The following is a 25,264-nucleotide window of genomic DNA, read 5'->3' as shown; positions in this document are numbered from 1 at the left end:
TTGCCCCCATTCCAAGTGAATGGGGCACTCTTCCTCACAATCTTGCTTTTCTCTTTGGAGGAAAAACTCGGTGGGAACTGTGTGGACACCAAATATTTTTCTATGTCAGAAAACCAATGAGAGAGAACTGAAATGGTGAACAAGTGTTCATCCGGTAACTGGTCATCAACCATTCCTTCTTCCCCTATAGGAAAAGTTAATTTGGACAAAAAATCTATAATATTTTTCATGCCAGGGTTATCAACGATAGTTAGATCAAACTGCTGCGATCAAAGTAACCATCTAATAATCTGAGCATTCACATCAGGTTTAATCATTAAATATTTAATTTCAGCATGGTTAGTATGTACAAATGTTTGATAACCTGTAATGTAATGCCTAAATTCGTTCAATGAATGCACAATAGCCAGGAGCTGCTTTTCGGTCACTGTGTAGTTTAGTTCGGCCTTTAACAGATTCTTACTGATAAAGTAAATGGCATAAGGCAATTTTTCATCTATCTATCCTAGATCTTCTCTTATGGCTTTGCATGAGGCATCAACATGTATATGGAAATGAAGGGCCCAATTTGGGCCTCGGATAATATGTGGTGTGGTCAACTTGTCCTTCAGGGTGTCCAAGGCTGCTTGACAACTTTTTGACTGTACAAACTTAGAGTCTTTGGCCAAAAACCCAAATAAAGGAGAAGCTAACTTGGTGAATTCTTTTATAAGCCTACAATAGTATCCAACTAAACCTAGAAAACTTCCGACATCTCTATGCTATTGCGGAGGTGGGACCCTTTGGATGATGGCTATTTTTTTTGGGTCCTCCTCTAGTCCTTGTTGGGATATTGAATGACCTAGCACAGTCGCTTCAGTCATCAACTCACATCTTTCAGGACTAACTGATAGGTTTATTTCAATGGATTTGTTCAGTAGCTTACCTAAGTTTGACAGAGCCTCTTGGAAATCACACCCATAGCATGCAGAATTGTCCATATAAATCTCTACTGCATCATGGACTAGCTCATAAGTGATACTTAGGACTGCTCTCTTGAAAGTGGTAGGGGCATTTCATAGGCCAAAATAAATGAACCCATAGGTGAAACTACCCAAAGGACAAGTGAAGGTGGTTCTATCCTAGTCTTCCAGGCTGATATGGATTTGATCGTACCTGCTGAACCCATATAGGAAAGAGAAAAACCTTTTCCCTGCGAGGCTATCTAGTACTTGGTCAATGAAAGGTAGATGGAAATGGTCCTTCTTTGTGGCTTTGTTTAACTCTCTGTAATCGACACAAATCCTCCACTTCCCATTTCTCTTTGGAGCCAAAACCAAAAGAGAGACCCACTCACTATCTAAGATAAGTAAACTGAATCCTGCATCTAGCAGCTTTTGTAGTTCTTCTTTAACTATATCCTTGAGAGCTGGATTCATTCTCCTTTAGGGTTGTCAAAAAAATTTAAACCTTCTTCGATATAAATGTGGTGAGTACACACTGAGGGGTGTACTCCCTTCATTTCTTTGTAACTCCAAGCAAAGGTATCCAGATGTTCCTTTAGCATGTTGAACAACGTTTCTTCTTGGTGTAGAAAAAGAGATGGGTTGATTTTCAAAGTTCTCTCAGGGCCGAATTATATGGTTTTGACACAGGTAGGGTTTGAATCAGCTAAGCATAGATCAATCTAATGGTTGTTCTAGGTTTCCTTTACTACTTCCTCTAAGGACAATATGCTGGGAGTTCGACTTTGGAGTATGTGTTCAATCAAACCATCTTCATCTGATTGTCCTTTCTAAGGTATAGAGTTGGGTTAAATAAAATTCATCTTCATCCTCCTCCTCCATCCATCAAGGTAATTCATGTTCTAGAGATGGCTGGGTAGGAGGGTACAACACCAACTTCTTGGACATATGCCCATTTTTTGATAGTCATATTTTTAGCCCTGTAGCTAATGTAGGCATCAACAATGGCTAACCAGGGCCTCCCAAGGATGAGAGGGTAGCCAATAAGCTTGGCCTTAGGCTAGAGAACTACGAAATTTGTAGGGTACTCCCAAGAGTCAATGGAGACCATCACATCCTCCACAATCCCCTGCGGGGTCACTGTCGTATAGTCTGCAAGTTGCAGGACTGTTGTTGTATTTATCAATGAACCATGGAGGTTGAGCTTGAGCATGGTGTCCTTGGTCATCGCATTAATGGTAGCCCTAATATCAATCAAACTGTGTGCGAAAATGGCGAAATTGATGTGCTCATCTACTACAGGGCTTCTAGGGTCCAGATACTTTGGACAAATTACCTGCCCGATCATTAAGTCTAACAACTTTCCAATGACATTAGTGGTAGGGGCATCTCTTTTTCACCTCCTTGGATGTTTGAAGCACTCATCCTTAATCAACTTGTTGTAAATAGGTACATCTTTTATAGCTTGGAGAAGTGGAATTTTGAAAAATATATTTTTCAATTCTCCCAGAAGCTCAGTCTCTAAAGGGGTAGGCTCGATTGGTTGAGGTAATCTCTCAGGAAAGGTTGGTGTATTTACTTTAGGCATGCTTTCCTCTCTTTCTTCCTCACTCTTCCTAGGTGGAGGTAGAGGTTGGGTTTCCAAGAGTACTCTCCAAATCTCAGGTTGATTTCCTGAATCTCCACAACACAACCAGGATAGGATGTCTCTCTATTGTATACTTGTTGTGCCTGTCTCTTGTTCGGGTTCGTATTTGGTTGGGAAGGCATATGGGGTTGCTTAGGTGGTGAAGGCAATGAAGCTGGAACATTTTTGTAAGGGGGCCTCCACCACTGGGGCGGTGCATTCCACTGAGGTTGTGGAAGAACATATGGTTGAAATGATTGGTTGGTCGACTAGGAATGATACTAAGGTGAAAAGGACCATCGAGGAGGTGTAGACCAAGAAGGATGAGCAATGGGCCCCTAGGAGGGAATGGATGTGGTCTGGTTGGGGTTGTAATATGCATGAGATGACCCTTTCATGCCCTGCTGGTATGGCCGAGGCCCATGAAGTCTCCTATGATCTATGTAGCAGTGTTATTCAATCACCCCTTCAACTCGCTGATATATAGGTTTTATTATAGGTAGTGAAGGGCACTTGTCTGTGGAGTGGTTTTCTTCAGAGACTGAGCAAACTTCAATAAGGTTTAATGGATATTTATTCATAGGATTCCTCCTTGTGCATCTAGGGAAGAAAATGGCTATGGCTCTCTATGCTTCCTTCTGTTTTCTCTTATTGTGCATAGTGTCCATCTATAGGGCAAGGGTTTCCAAGATCTCACTCTTGAAATCTTTCAACATGTTTCTAATTTTACCGTTGATGGATGTATTGGAAGAGGATGGAATGACCATAGGTTGACTACCCCTACCCTTTTTCCTAGCTACCCTATAATGGTTTCTAAAGGAAGTCTTCATATCTTCATATGGTAGCTGGTAGATGTCCCCTCCTGCTAATAGGTTTAGGGTATCCAGAAGATCTTCCCTTACCACTCTAAGTAGGACTAGCTTTAGTTACTCAGGGTCAAGTGTGCACCTAGACCTTTTGTAGCTAAGCTGGAATCTTTCTTCATAATCCTCTAGGGATTCATCATGCCATAAGGTCATCCTAAAAATTTCGTCTTTAGTGTCTTTAGACCTAAAATAGTCTCGATAATTTTTATTGAAGGCTTGCTACATTTTAGCCCAAGTTCTGATGCTATCCTCAAGTAAACCCATGAGCAAACACAAAGATGCATCCTTGAGAGTGGATGGGAATAATTTCAACTTCTACTCATCATTTGTGTAATCATAGGTTCTGCATATGACAACAAACTCAAACAAGAAAGTGTCTGGATCTTCTAAGGTCATGCCATGGAAATTAGGAAGGTCATAGGGGCTTATATCATTCATCTTGGTATCCCCATTAGTTTCCCTGATGGGGAAGGCAACCTCAAATCTTTCTCTATTGCCTCTGTCAATTCTATTTTCATCCATTGGGTCAGTTGGTGTTGGCTTATTGGGCCTTGACCTAGGTTTAGAAGAGTTTTAGCGAAACAAATCCTGCACTACCACCCTTTCGGCAACAATCCATAGAGCACAGACTGAAGTCCCACCTAAGGTAGTAAGGGAGGGTGTTGGAACTAGGTTTTCAAACCCTAGGATGTCTTGATGAGGTACAAAGGGGTCGCAAACTGATCTACACACTCACGTTACTCTACACAACTGTCTGGCCTTCATGAAGATCCATGATGGGGTGTTTCTTAGATTCTTAGTATTATTGCAGTTATTATAGATCTGATCTATCCCTTAATGTCTTTAATCAAGCATTCAATAGTTAAAACTAGTGTGCACAACCATAAATCATAAAAACCATAACATAAGCATAAATATATAGATCTGTGATCAGATGCATAATAATTTAGAAACAGTTATCTTTATTAACCTTTTGTTCCATACAATCCAATTCCACCCTATGCACTCAGCTGCAGGGGTCCGTGCACACAGCTGTGGGCTCTACCAGGCCTCTGTGCACACACCTGCAGAGCCTACTCTAACTACTACCACCTGCAACTTGGACTTACAGACTCAAAGCACTCTTGCTTTTACAAATCCATACACTTTAGATCTCCACCAAAGCTACTACCAAAAACTACCTTCTAAACCTAGGGCCTCACTCTATTTATACATTCCCATGGTTTATGGACCATGGGCAAGCCGACACATTCTAGATTAACTTATAAGATTTTAGGGTAGACTACCCTTGGACTTGACCCATTACAATTCGTGCTCCACGTGCTTCGCGGAACCTTTATCATACTTTTACCAAAAATTGCAGGCTTTGAGCCGCAAAACTATTACGTAGGTGATCCATTGCCTAACAGGCCCCCAACACAATCATCGTGACTCATTCCAGGTCACTTGTCGGTGCGGCAAGATGCACGGCCAAGGGTTCGTGATTCACCGTCCCTGTGAGTGACATATTGTGCCTCGTTGTTCCATCCTTACTTCTTGCACTGCTTCTTCAAGCTCCTACTCCATTGCCCCTACTAGTTCGCCTAACTGATGATGCTCATTCTGCTCTGCTCGACTAGCACAAAGTGGCTCCTCATAGGATTTTAGCTCTAGCTGAGATGCCAGAGCCATAAACTCTTTGTGCAAGTACAACAAGTTTGCACTTTCTGGTCCTGTATACTCAGTATCTATTGCACCTTGTGTTGCATTTTTGCAAGAAAGATGCTACTGTCAATGAGATCCCAATCTTCAAGGCTCGTCAGAGATGAACTTTTAAGCAGAATTCTGTCATTTGTCTTAGAATTCACCGTCTTTCCTATAGCTTTCATAGATCACTTGCCAGACCATGGTTTATGGAGAGGCATCCGAACTAGTCCTGCTACCTGTCTGAGAATTTCCGGTACATCTCCCACCGTCGTCATTGAGCTCAGCATGGTGCCCCTAGCTTTTGACATTGCACTATCTAGAAAGTCATGCGTCTATTTTGAAAACACCCAACTTACTCCCCCACCGTCGAGGTTCAATAGTTCCATATCTAGTGGAGTGCACAATAGCTTCATTCTCTAGATACTACAATTTGTGTGGTAGGTGCCCCATTGTGATTTATAGGCCCGTGAAAATTCAAATTCAGTCATTCCCTCCTTTTCTGGCCCATTAATGCTAGATTGACCGTAGGTCGTTCCAAATTGGGCTCGTACTTCGTATCTTAATTGCCCACCACCCGCTCCTCTTCACCGTAACTTGAACATCTTGTCATGAACAGTGACGACAATGGTCACTTCCTTGCTTGTCCATGTAGTAGCACAACCCCTTCTATGCAACTGTGACCCTTGTGACATACCGATTCTATGCGCACCGTTATTGTCGCGCATCTCCCTCACAAACTGCTTTATCGTCACGCGCTCTCTTTCAACTATCCGAAGCAGTGAGACTATACTTTGGTCAGTTAGTTAGGAAGTTGGCACACCCATGTAGAGCTTCAAGCGACTGCCATTTACTCTTCCTGGGAAGGGCTCTCCGTTAAGCTTGCTAAGCTCAACTGCGCCTCCATCTGTGACTTCTTTGATGACATATGGTCCTAACCAATGCATCAGAGTTTTCCAGGGAATTTCTCGAACTTGTTGTCATACAGCAATACTAAATCATTTTCTTTGAATGTGACCAACTTGATATGGTGATCATGCCAAGCCTTTTCGCGCCGCTTTTGTACCTGCTGATGGAATCCCGCTAGAAACCATTCCTCCTCTAGTTCTTCGAGTCACACGAGCCTTTCTTCCAATACTCCATGATCCGCCATGCCTGTCATTGCTTCTATTTGTAAACTGGGTACAACATATTCCATTGGCATGACAGCTTTTGTGCTGTAGACTAACCAGAAAGGTGTCTGACCCATTAATTTCTTGCAAGTGGTTCGGTATGCCCATAGCATAGCAAGTATGCGCAAATCCCAATCGTTTCACTACGCATTATAGATCTTGGTCAACACAATGTCTAAGATCTTGTTGAAAGCTTCGACTGTCCCATTCACGTGAGGATGATATGGCATACTTTGTTGATGATATACCTGGAATTCCTTAGTGAGTGCACTGATAGTTTCATTTAGGAAGTGTGTTCCACGGTCGCTCATTAGAATTTTCGGGCATCCAAACCATGTCAACACATTCTTGAACAAAAATTTCATAGTTGTAGCGGCCGTGCAGTCCTTAACCGGTTGTGCTTCCACCCATCGAGCCAAGTATTCTGTCGTAGTGATGATATAGTGCAGAACCGTCTTTCCTTGAGGCGTGATGGGCCCCACAAAGTCAATTACCCATTTTTTGAACGGTTGCAGCATCACCTATGGATTGAGTGGCATTTTGTCCCTTCGTGATGGTTTCCCAATCCGTTGACATACATCACAGGCCGAACAGTACACTTTTGAGTCTTGATGTAGAGTTGGCCACCATAGTCTAGTGCGAAGAATCTTCTGTGTTGTCATCAATCCTGCATAATGTCCTCCTGCAACCCCTCCGTGTCCTTTTGCAAGGATCTAACCTCGTTTAAATTTAGGTACCCATCTTCGTAATATTTCTTAATTTCCCATTTTGTAGAGTTTCCTCGCGATAACAGTAAAATCCGCCACGCGTATTACCAATTCCTTCTTCTGCTAAATTGAGTAACCCTGTGGCGCGGTCCCTGTGGTTAAGAAGTGGATTATATCCTCGATGTGGCCATCTGTGACGCATACTGCATAAAGTTGTGCATTAGGTAGTCCTTGCTCCAAATTTATTGTCTCCTCACTATTCTCAATTCGAGACAGGTGATCTGGGCTTGCATTTAGGCATCCTGCCTTTACGATGACCTCAAAATCATATTCTCGAAATAGTAACAGCCATCTACAAATGTGCCCCCCCAACATAGGCTTGTTCACCATGTATTTCAACGTGATGTGATCGGTATACATTTTAAAGTGCCCACCAAGTAGATAATGGTGGTATTTCTAGTGCGCATATACCATCGTCAATTCCTCGCGCTCAGTAATGGAGTAGTTATTTTCTGCTTTGGACAATCGTTGACTTGCCAATGCAATCGGGTGATCAATGCCTTCCGCTCCTTCTTGCATGAGTACGGTGCCCAGCATGATACACGACGCATCCACGTGTACATGAAATACAATGTCCCATTTTTGGAAAACCAAAATGGGGGCAGACACCAACTTTTCCTTTAGAATCTCCAGACTCTTCTTACATTAATCATTCCAACAATATGTAGCATCATTTTTCAACAATTGTTCCATTGGTGCCGTGATTTGTGCGTAGCACTTAATAAACTTTCAATAGTACCTAGTGTGTCCCAATGTGGTACGAAGTTGTTTGACACTACGCGATGCTTGCAGTTTGAGTATGACAGCAATTTTCGTAGGGTCCACCATCAGGCCCTATCTGCAAACCACATGGCTGAGAAAATTTCCCAAGGGAATGAGGAAGGTACACTTCTTAAGATTCAATGCAATCTGGTGTCATTGACACGTATCCAGCATCAACCATAAGCTTGCTACATGTTTCTTGACTAGCCCAAATACAGTCCAATCATCAAAATAAACCTCCAAAAACTTATGAATGAATTATTTGAACGCAGCCACTACTACGTGTGAAAATATTGCTAGAGTGTCCTTCAACCCAAAGGGCATAACGGTGTACTGAAAACATCCCCATTCAGTCATGAAGGTGGTCTTGCTCCTATCTTCTAGTGTGATCTTGATCTGATGATATCCTGAGAACCCATCCGTGAATGAGTACGCTTCCTTTCCACCAACATTCTCCAGAACTTCATCTGTAAACGAGGTCGGGAATGGGTCATGAACGCAGGCATCATTCAGTTTTCGGAGATCCATGCAGATTCAAATTTCACCCATCTGTTTTTTCTCTTGTACAATCATAGGACTCACCCAGTTAGACTCCTCAACAGGTTCAATAATTCCTACTTCAAGCATCTTGTCCAATTCTTTGCGAACGTTTTCCTTATACTTCGGATTCAAATGATAGGGACACTGCTTAATTGGCTTCGTGTCCGGCTTCAGAGTTATCTTCATCATCCCCAGGTCACCGAGAATACCCTTTAACTCTGTCAGTTTGGTTAGGAATAAGTCTTGATATTCACATAGTAACTCGACAAATTTATCCACTGTGGCATCATCCCAATAGTCCTCCAGGGTTGCGTACTTTGGCTCCTCATCTGTACCAATGTTTACTTGTTTCGTTTTTAGTGGCATTGTGATGCCAGGGTCCTCAATCGACGGTCCTTGAACTTCGCAGCTCCCTTCTATTTCCGTGATGTTAATGTTTGAGGGGTCATCATCATCCTCCTCTGCTTGCAGGTTGTAACATTATAGGGCATGGCTTAACTAATGTGACCATTCTAGTTGAACGATTTTTTCTAGTTCTTATGGTAATTTGAAGATAGCGACTTTCACAAACTACAACGCATCGTCAGCGGTTGTTGGGTGTGGAGCCTCATTATTGTCTATATTCAAAGGTTTCAGCCAGATGTATACCCCAGGAAGATTGTACACCCCTCCACGCGGGGGGGGTAAATCCTCGCCCGCTGGGGGGTCCGGGGGCAGTGCCCCCAAAGCCAAAAATAGATGTAGAATTGCCTTGTAAAATTCTAGTAATTTCTAGTCAATTTGGGTTGTTCATTAGGCGGATGATCTGACAGTAGAAGTTATGTTTAATTTAGGGTTTTTTCCCTAGAAGGCAACCCCTCACTATATATGAGGGAATTGTACTACGTCTATGTAGATCTATATTCTGAGTGAGAAAGAGAGAGGAGATTGAGAGCAAAGAGGTTGTTACAGTGGATCTGTTGTAGGTTGTATCTCTTCAGTTTGCTGGATAATATAATAAAACAAGGACTAGCTGTTTCTCTGTGGATGTGGCCCAAACTGGGTGAACCACATATATCTGTGTCTCTCGTGTTTTATGCATTTTCGGTGTTTATATTTCTGCAATATTTTATGTGTTCCATTGCTCTGTAATATATAATTTTCTAACAACTAGTATCAGAGCTGAAGGTCTATTTGGCTAATAAACTCGTAGGAGAGAAGGGTTCTTGTTTTGAGTGTGAGCAATGGCGAAAGATGGTAGGTTTAGGGTCGAAAAATTCAACGGCCAAAACTACCAGCTGTGGAAGATGCAGATGGAAGATTATCTGTATTAGAGAGATCTATACCTACCATTGAGCAGAAAGACAAAGAAGTCGACAAGTATGGCAGACACAGAATGGGATATTCTGGACAGAAAGGCACTTGGAACAATACGGCTGTGCCTAGTGCGTCGGTAGTGTTTAATATTTCAAAGGAAACGATAACACAGGGTTTAATGTCAGCATTGGCCAAACTATATGAAAATCCCTTGGCCTCAAATAAGGTATTTCTTATGAAGCGTTTATTTAATATGAAGATGTCAGAAGGTGGATCTATTGCAGATCATTTAAATGATTTTAATATAGTTACAAGTCAGTTAATTTCTCTAGGGGTAAATTTTGATGATGAAGTTAGGGCTCTATTATTTCTGTGCTCATTGCCAGAAATTTTAAATGGTTTAGTTATGGCCATTAGTAACTCTGTCTCTGGATCTAGTACTTTAAAGTTTGATGATGTTGTCAGTGCAATCCTTAGCGAGGAAATGCGATAGAAAAGCTCCTGTGAGACATCAGGTAATGCTTTGACTGCAGAGACTAGGGGAAGAAAAATGGAAAGAGGAAAGAGCCCAGGATATCACAGTATGTCAAGAAAAGGTAGATCCAAGTCTAGATTGGGGATAGTGTGTTGGACTTGCGGGAAGAAAGGACACCTGAAGAAAGACTGCAAGTCTCGGAAGGAAAAAGAAGGAGACGCGCAACAAGAAACTAATCATGAAGTGAATGTAACAAGTGATGTGTTGCAAGATGCTTTGATTCTTTCATTAGAAAATATTATTGATGCTTGGGTGGTAGATTCAGGGGCCTCATTCCATGCAACAACTGATAAGAAACATTTTCATGATTATGTTCAAGGAGATTTTGGACAGGTTCGATTGGGTGATGATAAACCCTGTAAAATCGTTGGAATGGGTATAGTTTTCATAAACAGAAAAATGGAAATCAATGGCTATTGAAGAAGGTAAGGCATGTTCTAGATCTGAAGAAAAATCTGATTTAAATAGGGTAGTTGGGAGGTGAAGGTTGCGTAACTACTTTCACAGATAAAACCTCAAAGGTCACTAAAGGATCCCTGGTAATAGCGAAAGGAGAAAAGGTTTGTACATTGTATTTATGCAATGGTATTTCTAATTCTTTTAGTTCTTTAACCTCTACAGGAGAAGATGCAACATTGTGGCATCATAGGCTTGGGCACATGAGTGAGAAGGGGATGCAGATTCGTCACTCAAGAAAATTATTGCCAGGTTTGAAGCATGTTGATTTAAAATTTTGTGAGAATTGTGTTTATGGAAAACAGAAGAGAGTCCAATTCCTTAGAGTTGGGAAAGAAAAGAAGAACGAAAAATTAGAGTGTGTGCATACAGATGTATGGGGACCTGCTCAAGTATCATCTCTTGGTGGCTCTCATTATTATGTTACTTTTATTAATGATGCAAATAGAAAAACTTAGATTTATTTTATTTGAAATAAATCTGATGTATTTGATACTTTTAAGGAATGGAGAGCTTTGGTTGAAAATGAGGTAGGGAAAAGGTTGAAGTGTCTCAGATCAGATAATGGAGGTGAATATTGTAGCAAAGAGTTTGATAGGTACTATTCAGAGAATGGAATTCACATAGAGAAGACAGTTCCAGGAACACCACAAGAAAATGGTGTGTCAGAAAGGATGAACAGGACAATCATGGAGCGTGCAAGGTGCCTGAGATTCCATGCAGGATTGCCTTTACAATTTTGGGAAAATGCTATAGATACTGTTGTTTATCTAATAAACAGAGGGCCTTCAAGTTTTTTGGATGGTGGTATTCCAGAGGAAGCATGGACAGGTAAAAGGTAAACTACTCATTTTTAAATACTTTTGGTTGTGAAGCTTTTTCCACATTAACAAAGAAAATAGAACAAAGCTTGAGGCAAAATCAAAGAAATGTACCTTTATTGGATATGGTGTTAATGATTTTGGTTATCGCTCATATGATTATGAAAATCACAAAATCATTAGGAGCAAAGATGTAATATTTAATGAAAAGGTCTTGTATAAGAATCAGTTGTAGGAAAATAAATAAGAAAAAGAAAACAGAGAATACACAGTGGTTGATGATATCACAGGAAAAGTGATGGTGCCTGAAAATCATAATGATCAACAATCAAAACAACAACAACAATAGCAAAAAGCACTTCAAACACCTGAAAGTGGCGTTAGAAGATCTACCAGGATAAGTAGACCCCCTAAACGATACTCTCCTTCATTATATTATGTATTGTTGACTAATTTTGGTGAACCAGAATGTTATGAAGAAGCAGTGCAGGTAGAAACCAGGAAGAAATGGGAGCAAGCCATGAAAGAAGAGATGGAATCCTTAGCACATAACCAGACTTGGGACCTAGTCAGGTTGCATGTATGTAAAACAACATTGCAGAATAAATGGGTTTATAGGCTGAAGGAAGAAGATGGAGGAAAACAGAGGTACAAAGATAGACTTGTGGTGAAGGGGTTTGCATAGAAGAAAGGTATTGATTTTGATGAAATATTTTCTCCTGTTGTTAAAATGACTTCAATCAGAACTATTTTAAGTCTAGTAGCTGTTGAAGATTTGCATCTTGAGTAGTTAGATGTAAAGACAACCTTCCTCCATGGGGATTTGGAGGAAGAGATATATATGCAGCAGCCACAAGGACATGAGGTAAAAGGGAAGGAGAAACTAGTGTGCAGGTTGAAGAAGAGATTGTATGGATTAAAACAGGCTCTAAAGGAGTGGTATATAAAATTTATCCACTGTGGCATCATCCCAATAGTCCCCTAGGGTCGCGTACTTTGGCTCCTCATCTGTACCAATGTTTACCTGTTTTGTTTTTAGTGGCGTTGTGATGCCAGGGTCCTCAATCGATGGTCCTCGAACTTCACGGCTCCCTTCTGTTTCCGTGATGTTAATGTTTCAGGGGTCATCATCATCATCCTCCACTTGCAGGTTGTAATATTCTAGGTCATGGCTTAACTGATGTGACCATTCTAGTTGAACGATTTCTTCTAGTTCCTATCGTAATTTGAAGATAGAAACTTTCACAAATTGCAATGCATCATCAATGGTTGTTGGGTGTGGAGCCTGATTATCTTCTGTATTCAAAGGTTTCAGCTGGATGTATACCCCAGGAAGACTGTACACCCCTCCATGCGGAGGGGTAAATCCCCCCCAGCTGGGGGGTCCGGTGGCCAGCGATCCCCCAGCGGGGGTTCGAGAGCAATGCCCTCAAAGCCAAAAATAGATGTAAAATTGCCTTGTAGAGGTCTAGTAATTTCTAGTCAATCTGGGCCATTCATTGGGTGGATGATCTGACGGTAGAAGTTATGTTTAATTTAGGGTTTTTTTGCCCTAGAAGGCAACCCCTCACTATATATGAGGGAATTGTACCGCGTCTATGTAGATATGTATTCTGAGTGAGAAAGAGAGAGGAGATTGAGAGCGAAGACGGTGTTATAGTGGATCTGTTGTAGGTTGTATCTCTTCAGTTTGTTGGATAATATAATAAAAGAAGGAATGGCTGTTTCTCCATGGATGTAGCCCAAACTAGGTGAACCACGTATATCTCTGTCTCTCTTGTTTTATGTGTTTTCTGTGTTTATATTTCTACAATATTTTATGTGTTCGATTGCTCTATAATATATAATTTTCTAACAATGGTATCCATCCATTGGTCTTCAAATAAGAACGTTAATAAAAATCCCTCGCGCAAGAAATCCCATTCGCCTATACCATGTTGTAGCTCTGTCTCAATATACCAGTTTCTGGGGATGACATCCAGGGTATGATAAAATAAATGTACCCATTGAGGCTGGGGATCCTCTCCATAGGCTTTAGTCCATTTTGCAAGGTGCATGCACAGGTCATCACGTCCATCATATTTCTCGGTTATTCGTAGTTTTGGCTTCCCAAATCTTAGCTACATCATCCTTCTACAGTCATACCAGCTTTCAAAATTCCCTTCATATGTTCCCCACCAATGTGCAGGTGTCGTGTGCAACACCCACTTTAATGCATCGAACCTTTGGTTCTCTGGTACTGCACTCTCAAACTCGTGCAAGAATTCATCCACCACTGTTAGTCCATCATATGTTGGTAGATCCCGAGCCTGGGCAGTTACACAACGTAGGGATTTGGTCATCATATTACAATTTAGCATTGTCACTTCCCTCAACCAATTGTGCCATTTCTCATCATCTTCGTCAGACTATGATAGGAAATATTCTCCGTGCTTCCACGGGGTCCTTTCATCTACAGTAGGGTGTAGCCAATCTTGGTTCCGCGTGGTTATTTTGTAGATATAATCTAGCTCTACGTTGTTTCCATCATTGCGCACAGCCTCTGTGTAACACTCTCCTTCAGCGGGATCCAATGGAACGATGACACGTAGGGACTTTGTCTCAAAAATCATTTTTCGCTTCTTTATATTAATGACTCCATTCATATCCTTTTCCCCATCTATTCCGAGTAATGCGGGGTAAGCCTTACTATTATCCACAATTTCTATTATCTCGAAATCTGTCTGTGTACTCGCGCCATCGATATCCACTGTTACTCTTGTTAATCTTCCATGGGCAAGATCTTTTGCTGGTTCGCCATCCGTAATTGAATGGGAGACCACTGTAGTGTAGGCCTACCCATGCGTTCCCAAATCTGCTTTGGTAATACATTTCCATCCGACCGCAGGTCTAAGATTACTTGATCCATCTCATATTCGCCAATATGTGCTATCAACCATATTTCTTGTTTGGTGCATAGGGCATGATTCCCCATTTTTCGGACTACGCACAGCTCCCCAGACCCTGTGCACCTAGTGATCAATTCTTGTTTAATACATGTATCTAAAAAGGTAGTTAGCAATGAGGGGTCCAGGTCCATATCTAGTTGATCCCTACTACCTAACGTAGAGACCTCCACAAAGCTCTTCTTAGCTTCCATAAATGTTTCTTTTGCATGGTCCAAATCAAATTCATGTTCCTTTGTAGGAGCCTTATGTACCAGGTGTCTTCTTCAGGCTTCTTCCCCTTATCTTCCCCCGTGGTCACACCACTCCTGAGCATCAAGTTCACGTTGGGGTCGTCTTCGTGCTGTTTGGACCTCATCATTTGGATGTTTTGCATCGGAGTGGGCTGCAGCACCCCTTTTTCGCGCATTTGTGTGATCAGTGTTGGACAATCTATCATTTCATGATCAAACTGTTTACAGTACGGGTAAGATAATCTCGTCGGGTTGGTATAATCATGAGGGTAGTGCCCAAGGCCTCTGCAATTATAACAAATTAGTTGTCCGCAGCCCCTCCCGAGCCCCATTCCCCTGCGACCTCGACCTCGCCCTTGGAAGCCACCCCGCGCTATTGCTGCAGCTGGATCGGGGCCTCACGTTTCCATCTACATTCGATAGGCTGGGGTTCTATCCATAATTATTTCATAGCTTCAACATGTTCGCTCATCATGACCCACTGATCTACAGAAATTATAGTACAGTTGCTGTGGAGTCTGGGTATATTTCTACAACAGGTGATAGTTTTCCATTCCGTGCTTTCCTCCTACCTGACAAATCGTGCACTAGAGAGTGGTGGATGCACTCGGACCTACCTGCCCCTCTAGTCTCAACAACATCTGCCCCCCTCCTATGAAATAGTTCGCGAATACAAGATAGTGATCCTTATCGTGACCTTGGCCCTTACATTTTATACACCACACTTATCACACGCCTCTAGCTGGGGCACCCTATCCTTCTTCAAATTCTGCATCTCTAAGCATAGGTTTTGTAGTTGCGCATGGACTTATTGGACTCCTAACCTTGGATCCTGTATCGGTGTTTCATGCAACCTCATCGCCATTTCCAATGCCTATACCTAGGTTGAGAGCTTTTGTTGCGACAGTGCTGTCCTCTGGTGCTGTGCATCTATCAGCATCATATTATCCTCGCGGATTGTACTTTTCAACCTTTGATCTAGGTCCCAGTGGGTTTCACCTGGAAGCATCGCGATCTCCTTGAATCCTATAATTGACTACATCTCTGATTTCGGTCGACCTAACTCTCTATTCAATGCACTTTGGATTTCTGCTATTTTGACATCCGGGTGATCATTTGAGTGTTTGATATACCAAGTCAGTACGTGATCCTGCAGTGTACTTATCAATGTGACCTTTTTAATTTTATCATATGTAACCTCACGCGCTTCCCATACTGCTCTTACTATGAACCAAAACTAATCAGGATATTCATTTCCTACTCTAAATACAGGCAACTTCATCGCGCTCACCATGCTAAACCACTAGTTTAGTGAAGGTGTAGTGGGTGAAGTTGTATGTGAAGGAGGGGATGGAAGTGGTGGTGTTAGAGGAGATTATAACTATGGAATGCGCTGCCAGATCAAACTGACAGCACTCCTCAGAGAAACCCAAGCATGCTCTCCCCCACTCGCTCACGGTGGTGAAATTAAAGGACTATTTCCTAACCCTTGGATCCCTTTGAAGCTCCTTTTGCTTCACGTCATTCTGCTCATTAATGTATGCGCATCAACCGTTTTTCACATAACAACATTTTAATCCAGGTATTCAATGATTTTATGTACTTACCTTGTGATCCTTTGAGAAAATGTCTTTCAGCTTCGCTGTAGTTGACAGTTGTGTCTATCATGAATTCAATGATAAACCCTCCTATTATCGAATCCACCAATGTTCTATGGCCCGTGCGATCTTATCTTTAGATGCCTATAGCCTGTGCACTAACTCCAGAGTCCACACTATCGACTGATCAAGCTTGCATCTTCCTGTGTTGTCTGCTAGCCTCGTGATCCACTCATACAGTTCTAACAAGAAGGACGGGAAGAAGATCTCATGGATTTCCATGTATACATAGCGATCCAACTACCCCTTCTTAGATATTTACGGGGTTTTGTTTCCCTGCACCACAAACTTGTGAAGCTTCTGATCCAACCAATCTTCAATCTCTTTCTTCATAGGGTTCCAACGTTTCGAAATCAGACATCCCTTAGGTATATTCCAGTCCTGGAAATGGAACCATTTGTTGGCTTATTGAGCCCTGACCCAGGTTCGGAAGAGTTTTAGCCAAACAAATCCCACACTACCAGCACTTTCGGCAACAATCCGTGGAGTGCGGACTAAAATCTCACCCGTGGTAGTATGGGAGGGCGTTGGAACCAGGTTTCTGGACCTTAGGGATGTCTCGATGAGGTCTGGAGGGGTTGCAAACCGATCTACACACTCGTGCTACTCTGCGCAGCTGTCTGGCCTTCGCGAAGATCCACGACCATGTGTTTCTTAAATTCTTATTATTATTACAGTTATTATAGATCTGATCTATCCCTTAATGTCTTTAATCAAGCATTCAACAGTTAAAACCATTGCACACAACGATAAATCATAAAAACCATAACATGAGCATAAATATATAGATCTGTGATTAGATGCACAATAATTCAGAAACACTTATCTTTATTAACCTTCTGTTCAGTACAATAAAATTCCACCCTACGCACTTAGCTGTAGGGGTCCGTGCACACAGCTGCAGACTCTACTAGGCCTCTGTGCACACAACTGTAGAGCCTACTCAAACTACTACCACCCATGACTCGGACTTACAGACTCAGATCACTCTTTCTTTTACAAACCCATACATTTTAGATCTCCACCAAAGCTACTACGAAAAACTGCCTTCTAAACCTAGAGCCTTCTCTATTTATACATTCCCATGGTCCACAGACCATGGGAAAGCTGACACATTCTAGATTAACTTATAATATTTTAGGGCAGACTACCCTTGGACTTGACCCATTACAATTCACGCTCCACGCATTTCACGGAACCTTTATCATACTTTTACCCAAAATTGTGGGCTTTGAGCCCCAAAACCATTACGTGAGGGATTTTCTACCCAACAGTTGGAATGGGTTCTTTGAATTCATAGCCACCGAAGAAGAGGGAAGGTTAGTTGTTTGAACCAGTGGCGGTATTTGACAAAATTTTCCCTAAGTTATCCCTATTCCTACGAGGCATGAAAGAAGTTTTTTTGTTTCGTTTTGTGTTTTTTTTCAAGCTTTGAAAATAATTGCAGAATTGAAATTGCAGACTGAATGAAAGCTAACTGAATGAATGAAAACTAACTTCCTGAATGAAATATTACTTGCAGAATGGACAGGAAAGCAAATAATGTTGAATGGAAAAGAAAACAAACCAAATTACTTTTGCATAAATGAAACTAATAGCAGAATACCAGAGACAAGAAATGGAAGAAAGAAAGTAGTAATCACATATTACTCAGACACGTCCCCAGAAACAACACAAAAAAGTGATGAGCACTAGTATTGCAGCAAGAATGCTACGATTACTGGGGCTACCAACTTTACTTTATCAACCCGGGGTTCATACAATATTGGAGGTGAAAGTATTGTATACATAAGTAAATGTGATTGGTCTTCTTGTTGCAACTGATAAGCTGGAGATAAACCACTAAGGTTTTTCAAACCATACATCTATGGATTCAGAAGAAGCTTGATTACTAATGAGGGAAAGAAAAATCTACTCTAAGAGAAAGCTTGTCTACTGCAGTAAGGAAACAAACTGAAATAAAATGCTAAAACACACCATTTTCTAACTAACTGCTAAGAGGCTATGCTTCAAAAGAATGCTAAGTTAACTATATGCAATTCTACTATCCTAAGCATGCAAATTCAAAGCATCAAACATCGTACTGTTGTGCATGTAAATGGATAAAATAATTTTGTTTTTCTTTTTGTCTTTTTTTTTATGTCAAAGTGTGAAAGCTAATCTCTTTTGGTGATGTGGCAAGTGGCTTATAGATGATGGTGAATGGCTAGAAGGTTGGGGAGACTAGCAGGGGATATTTTCTAGCTTTCTAGAGGCTTTTTCTTCAATTTGGTCTCAAAATAGGCCACTGTAGGTAAACCTACATGATGTCCTAATGTGTTCTACAGGATGTCCTCAAAACCTTCGGGATCCCCTATATTTCTACAGGATACATCCAAGAGCAAAAGGATGGGTGTTGAAGGTCATGGAAGGCTTAGGGAAGGTGGTTGGTGGATGGAATGAGGCAAGGGAGTGCCTAGGACCACTTCAAAACACAGAACCAAGGTTGAGGGATGGTTGGATTTGCTCAACAAGCTTGGAGAAGTTTGCTTGTGGAATTATGAAATTGGTGAGGGCTTTAGTGAAAGAAAAGAATGATAATGGATGGATGAAGTTGGAATGAGGTTTCTGACTATTAAATCTCTATCTACTTCTAAAACACATGAACTGCATCAAACATTGACATTTACCCAAAAATCATGTAAACAAGAAAAAATTCAATTATCTAAGGAAAATAGAATTTCGTGAGCTAGTTGCCTATTTTATGCATGAGGAGAATTTTGTAGAATATTAAGATGGAACAATGATGAGATATAATGTAAGAATGAAGGTAGAAGAAATGATAACTAAATCCTACTCTTGCAAACTGATCAAATGTTGGCATAAGTATAGAAAACCCTAAATTCCATGAGAAACTAGAATTCTACCTCTTTGGGGTTGCATAGGAGTTCTTTCCGCAAACCATGATCCCTAAAGGAAGGAGTGAGGCCAAAACCACCTATTGATTGCTAAAGTAAAGAACAAATTTATGTAATAGTCCAAGGTAAATATAAAATTAATTTCCTAACTAAAATACGAATCAACAAATAAGTGCATACCTATATTACCTGTGATCAATCTCTGCCAGATGACAACAAGGTTTTGGGGATGACTCTCCACCCAACCATAGGCTCAATTGTGCAATGATTTGCTACAACTGGCCACCCCTGAGCCCTCAATCAACATACTACTGCCAGTGACTCCTAGGTCCTAGAATACCATTCTCCCAAGAGAATGAAAGATAGAATCTCGGAATGATGGAATGCAAGAATGCCTCTCATCTCCCTCCCATCTATTAAATAGAACAATATTGAAAGGGAAACCACATGCACACACTCCATGTGTCTAAATGCCACTTTCTTTTGATTTTTAGTTTTCTTGTTTTATTTCCTTCTTTTTGATAGTTTCCTTTTCTTGTTTTATTTCCTTCTTTTTGAGAGTTTCCTTTTCTTGTTTTATTTCCTTTTTTTTGATAGTTTCCTTGTTTTATTTATTCTTATCTAGAGCTTTAGTATGGTTATTACTATTTTTATTTTTATTATTTTTATTATTATTAAGTGATTTTTTTATTATTACTTATTATTTATATATTTAATTAATTATCTTTGTATTATTTATTATTTTTATTATTTATTATTTATTATTATATTATTATATTATTATATTTATTATTTATTATTTATTATTTAATTTACTTCATGTTGCCAACACCCTCTGCTGAACTAGTATAACCAGCAGGCATCAAAAGTCCCCAACACCCCGGAAATCTCAAGGAATCTCTATCCTTTTTCCCACTTTCGGCATCAAGAATAAGCATGACTCGGTCTGTATCCTAGTCCAAGGCTGGCCCCAAGGCTCGCGCCTGACTCAGACCTCATCTGCCCCAAGGCAGGCATCCGGTCCGGTACTCAATGACCCTGGGTATCCCGCAAGGCTGGCCCACTGCCTCCACAACTACTAAGGCGCACAACCCCATGCAACGATGTCCTTTACATCCCTTACAGACTTTGGCATCCCAATCTAATAACAGGCACTTAGCCTAGAACATCAAGCACTAGGCCTCCTCAAGATCGTCCCATAGCTCTTCAAGAGTTATCCATCAAGAGCTATACACAAGACAAGGGAACCACTGGCATATGTAGCATTGATTGAGTTTTGTCCCCAGGCCATATGGTATTACTTATTCTCCCTCATGCATATGGGCTCGCACGAGATCATCAAATAAACCGGCCCTCTTGGCCCATTTGTGGAGTCCTGTCAATCATAACACCTCAACTTGCAACCAATGCATTAGCTATACCATCATAGTATCATAGAAAATAATCCACATGCCACATCTTGCATGTCATCATATAGCATTCATCCTTGTTAATCACAACTTTATGAATAATAACGAACTGCATGCTTATGCATGTCATAAATTTGTACGCGACTATCACATGCTTCACCTCATGAAATACCATCATAAGTTATAATATCAACATATTTGCATCAAAGACATATCATGACTTCACATACTAAATGAACCACATGTCAATAAACCTCATATTATAGTATTATAATTCCTATGCCATGTTATGCATATCATAATCATCATAAGGACACATCATCAGTATTGTAACAACTATATAAATATGAACCACATATGCATGATCATCTTCATACCATCATATCATGAAACATGAGAAACATCTCAATACTTATCCAATTGCATAACTCATCAATGACAAATCTACTAAGGAAATTTCAATATTTTCCTATGCTATTTATGAAAAATGACTTATTATAGAGAGCATAATAAAAGTCGATCTTACTTCTTTCTTATCAATTATTTCATACCTTTAATTACATCTCATGAGTTTTCCTTATTATTGTTAATAATGTGGATCATGAAATAAAACAAATGCAATAGCACAATATTTACATTATTTAGTGCATTAATTATCCATATAAACACAACTTCCTTATGCTAGTTAGTACTGAGCAAATGTAGAAACTAAACATCAAGGATATAGAGTAATCAAAGATCAAGGAAATTATTTGCTTCAAGTCAACCAATATATTATTTTACCTTTTTCTCTTCTTGAGAATTAACATCCTTAGATCAAGGTCAACCAAATAATTATTAATTATGACTTAAGATTAGAGTCACCTTGAATTCACATATTGATGATGTTTCATGATATATTTTTATTTTCTCCAATAGTCTTAATTTCCTAATGCTTCATGTCTACTAGTTTCAAAGATGAAAATATTATCAAATTGGCCTTGATTTCTCACCTTAAATCATCATGGTTTATTTTCCACCTTTGGTAATTACACTTGGAAATGTTATTACTATTCCTTTAATCACATAATTTATTTCATCCAATTGTTCATTTTTTTTTAATTATGGATTCATTTCTTAATCCAATGTGATCATACCTTTTAGAGCTCTTGAAAATGACCTTTGTTATAATATCCACTATCAAGTTTCAAAATTCTTCCATGTTTGTTTAAAGCTCCCTTTGTCAAGTATATCATGGTTTGTTCAAATAGTCTCCCTAAGAAAAATTTCATACCCAATGCCTCATATATGAATAAATGTAAGCCTCAAATTAAAACATGCTTGAGTAAATTTGTGGTTGCATTAGCTATTCTATAACATGCATGCATATATTTTTAAATGGAAAATAAATTCATGCACTTACAATTAAGAAAAGTTGATGTAACAAAATATTTATTTATTTCTTAAATGAACCAAATTATTAAAATAAGTAAAATTCAAAGCTATTCATTTTCATTTCCTATGAAAATAAAATTGACAAAATGATTTATATCCAAAAGAATATATTAATATTTCAACTAGTATACAAAAAAAAAAACTTTAATTTAAAAAATATTAATAATTCAACTTCAAACACCACATTCTACAACTAAAAGTTACCAATGTGAAAATAAAACTCACATACATTAATAACTGAATTGTAATTAAATTCATAACATAATGTTGTAATGATACTACTTGTTAAAAATACCTCTACTCTTATTGCTCTCTTCCAAAAATAGCAAAGTACTAATTTGTTTGAGAAAAATATCCCCACCTTGTTTACAATTTTCACTCCTCATAAAATTTGGTTACAATTATCCTCTGAGGAAAGTATAACCTAAAGTATATTATTTTGGATATTAGCTTGCATTCATAAAATTTAATCATCACATAAGCTAGGAAATACAAGTCCAAATAATACAAAATAGAGATTAGATTAATCATATCAATTGCACCATTATATTATTTTGTAAGATTTAATTTTTTTATTTATTTTTAATTCAAATTATAACTTCATGATATTTAAAAATAATAGCACCTTCAAAAACAAATTTGAACTATTATATCTGTAACTTATGATACTTAATACAAAAAATTTAACTTCAATATTATATTTAAAACAAAGAACAAATGATGTTGTTGATATATAATTAACAAAAGCAAACCAGAGAATGCATATCATTTGTACCAGAACCACAAAACTAATTCCAGCATGATTCTTAATGGACTTTCATCCCTTATTTTTCAGGTTACACATTCTAATAATGGGTATGCCGGCTAAATCATCGTCACGATTTAATTTCGGCTATTTTAAATTTATGGTAAGTTGGATCATGCTGGGAAAAAATAATTGTGGTAAGCTTCAATTTCTATAAATAAAATATTAAAATTTATAAGAAAATTAAACAAATAAAATGTAATCAGAGGAAATTCAAAAGTAAAAAGGTGAAACCAAAGCACCCACTTAGCCTGGTAGATGAAATATTAATAAAATAAGAGTATGGCTTGGAGGAAAAGATTCCATTTTTCATTGGCAGTGAATTGAAGTAGATCGATGAAATATTATGGAAGAGTAGTGCTCTTATTAATGACAAATTGCAACCCTGAAGTACTACCCACAAGGATCAATGATTTTATTGAAGTACGCTGGAAGTAAATAAATCGGACCGCTATAACCTAGAGCAATAAATTCAAGGTTTGCTCTGAATGATGGTATTATCATGGCTGGTGGTATCAGTTTCATTCATTGTGGATCCTTTTTGGCTTGAGGTTGTTGTATATATGATGCATTGACGAGATATTTCTATGGTGGCAAATCCCTATCCCTTATGGTGGAGTTTCATTCCACATTGATAATTTTATTTTACAATAATGTAAAGCAATTGTAAAAATCTACAGATTTGTGAAATTGACCATAAAGGATCGCCAAAAAAGTTATGGCACCTCGCTCAATTATGACGGGGAGGCACTTGGTAGAAATTGAGTTTCAAATCTCTACAAGGTACATCCATGAATATCAATGACGCTTTATGTAAATTCACCACAGTGGTTGATAAGTAAGGAAAAACAGTCGCACATATGTGGATTTGTCAAACCCTGCAAAGAAAAGATAAGAAGCTTGCAAAATCACTAAAAATGAAGGGTTTGTAGACCATGCACAATGCAAACAATATAAATATATAGTGACCCATTTCACATTTGAAGTAAAAACAGGGTAAACCCGTATCGCTACTGCTATCTGATAAGGTTATTTACTCATTTTAATTTAATAGAGTTTAGGCTTCTGTGATCCATATTAAGTTAGAGAAAGATTTCGGCGAAAATCACATGGAAAGTCATTTGTCGACGCTTCGAACCAACTAGTGTGGTTCATCATTTTAATTTTTGAACAAATAAAAAGAAATGGGTATTTAATTATTGTTTTTATTTTTTTAATCATTTAAATCTCCTCTGAAACCAAAAAGAGAACGAAGATAATCTTTAAAGAAACAAAAACAGAAACCCCAAATGGGCATGGAATACCATTAATAGCTTCATAAATTCTCCTTTTCTCTCTTACCTCTCCAAAAATGGGTTTCTGGTGTTCTTCCAGTCCACTTTCGAAAGTTGTTGCAAGTAAATCCTGCTTCTGTGAGAGCATATATATATATATATATATATATATATATATATTGTGTATATATCCTACTGCTGTATATATTCAACTAAGATTTAAGCTCTGCTTTGGATTTAGATTTTCAATTAAAATATTTTGATGAATCTTTGATTTTATTTTTCAATAAAATAATATTATTGATAATTATTGTAAACAATAATAAAAAATGATAATAATATTTTTCTCCATAAATTTTTTTTTTGGAGAATATTTTCTCATTAATCAAAATTCTCTACATTAAAATGCCCATAGACCCTAAGTGTTTGAGCCTTGCTCTGATACCATATGTAACACTCCAAAGTAAATATAAAATTAATTTCCTAACTAAAATAAGAATCAACAAATAAGTACATACCTATATTATCTGTGATCGATCTCTGCCAGATGACAACAAGGTTTTGGAGATGACTCTCCACCCAACCATAGGCTCAATTGTGTAATGATTTGCTACAATTGGCGACCCCCGAGCCCTCAATCAACGTACTGCTGTCAGTGACTCCTAAGTCTTAGAATACCATTCTCCCAAGAGAATGAAAGATAGAATCTCGGAATGATGGAATGCGGGAATGCCTCTCATCTCCCTCCCATCTATTAAATAGAACAATATTGAAAGGGAAACCACATGCACACACTCCATGTGTCTACATGCCACTTTCGTTTGATTTTTAGTTTTCTTGTTTTATTTCCTTCTTTTTTATAGTTTCCTTTTCTTGTTTTATTTCCTTCTTTTTGATAGTTTCCTTGTTTTATTTATTCTTATCTAGAGCTTTAGTATGGTTATTACTATTTTTATTTTTATTACTTTTTTGTATATATTTATAATCTTATTTATTATTTAACATTTATTATTTATTATTTTTATTATTTATTATTTATTATTAAGGGGAGGGGTATTATAGAAGTAATCTAATAAGAAAACTAATCAAATCTACACTACTTGCAGTGAAATAATTCTAAAGACAATTCAACAATTAATC

The sequence above is a fragment of the Pinus tabuliformis genome, chromosome 2_1 (genome assembly GCF_031772625.1).
Source record: "Pinus tabuliformis cultivar Carrire ecotype Pingquan chromosome 2_1, CPIR1, whole genome shotgun sequence".
Lineage (NCBI taxonomy): Eukaryota > Viridiplantae > Streptophyta > Pinopsida > Pinales > Pinaceae > Pinus > Pinus tabuliformis.
Note: the sequence above shows the minus strand (reverse complement) of the source record.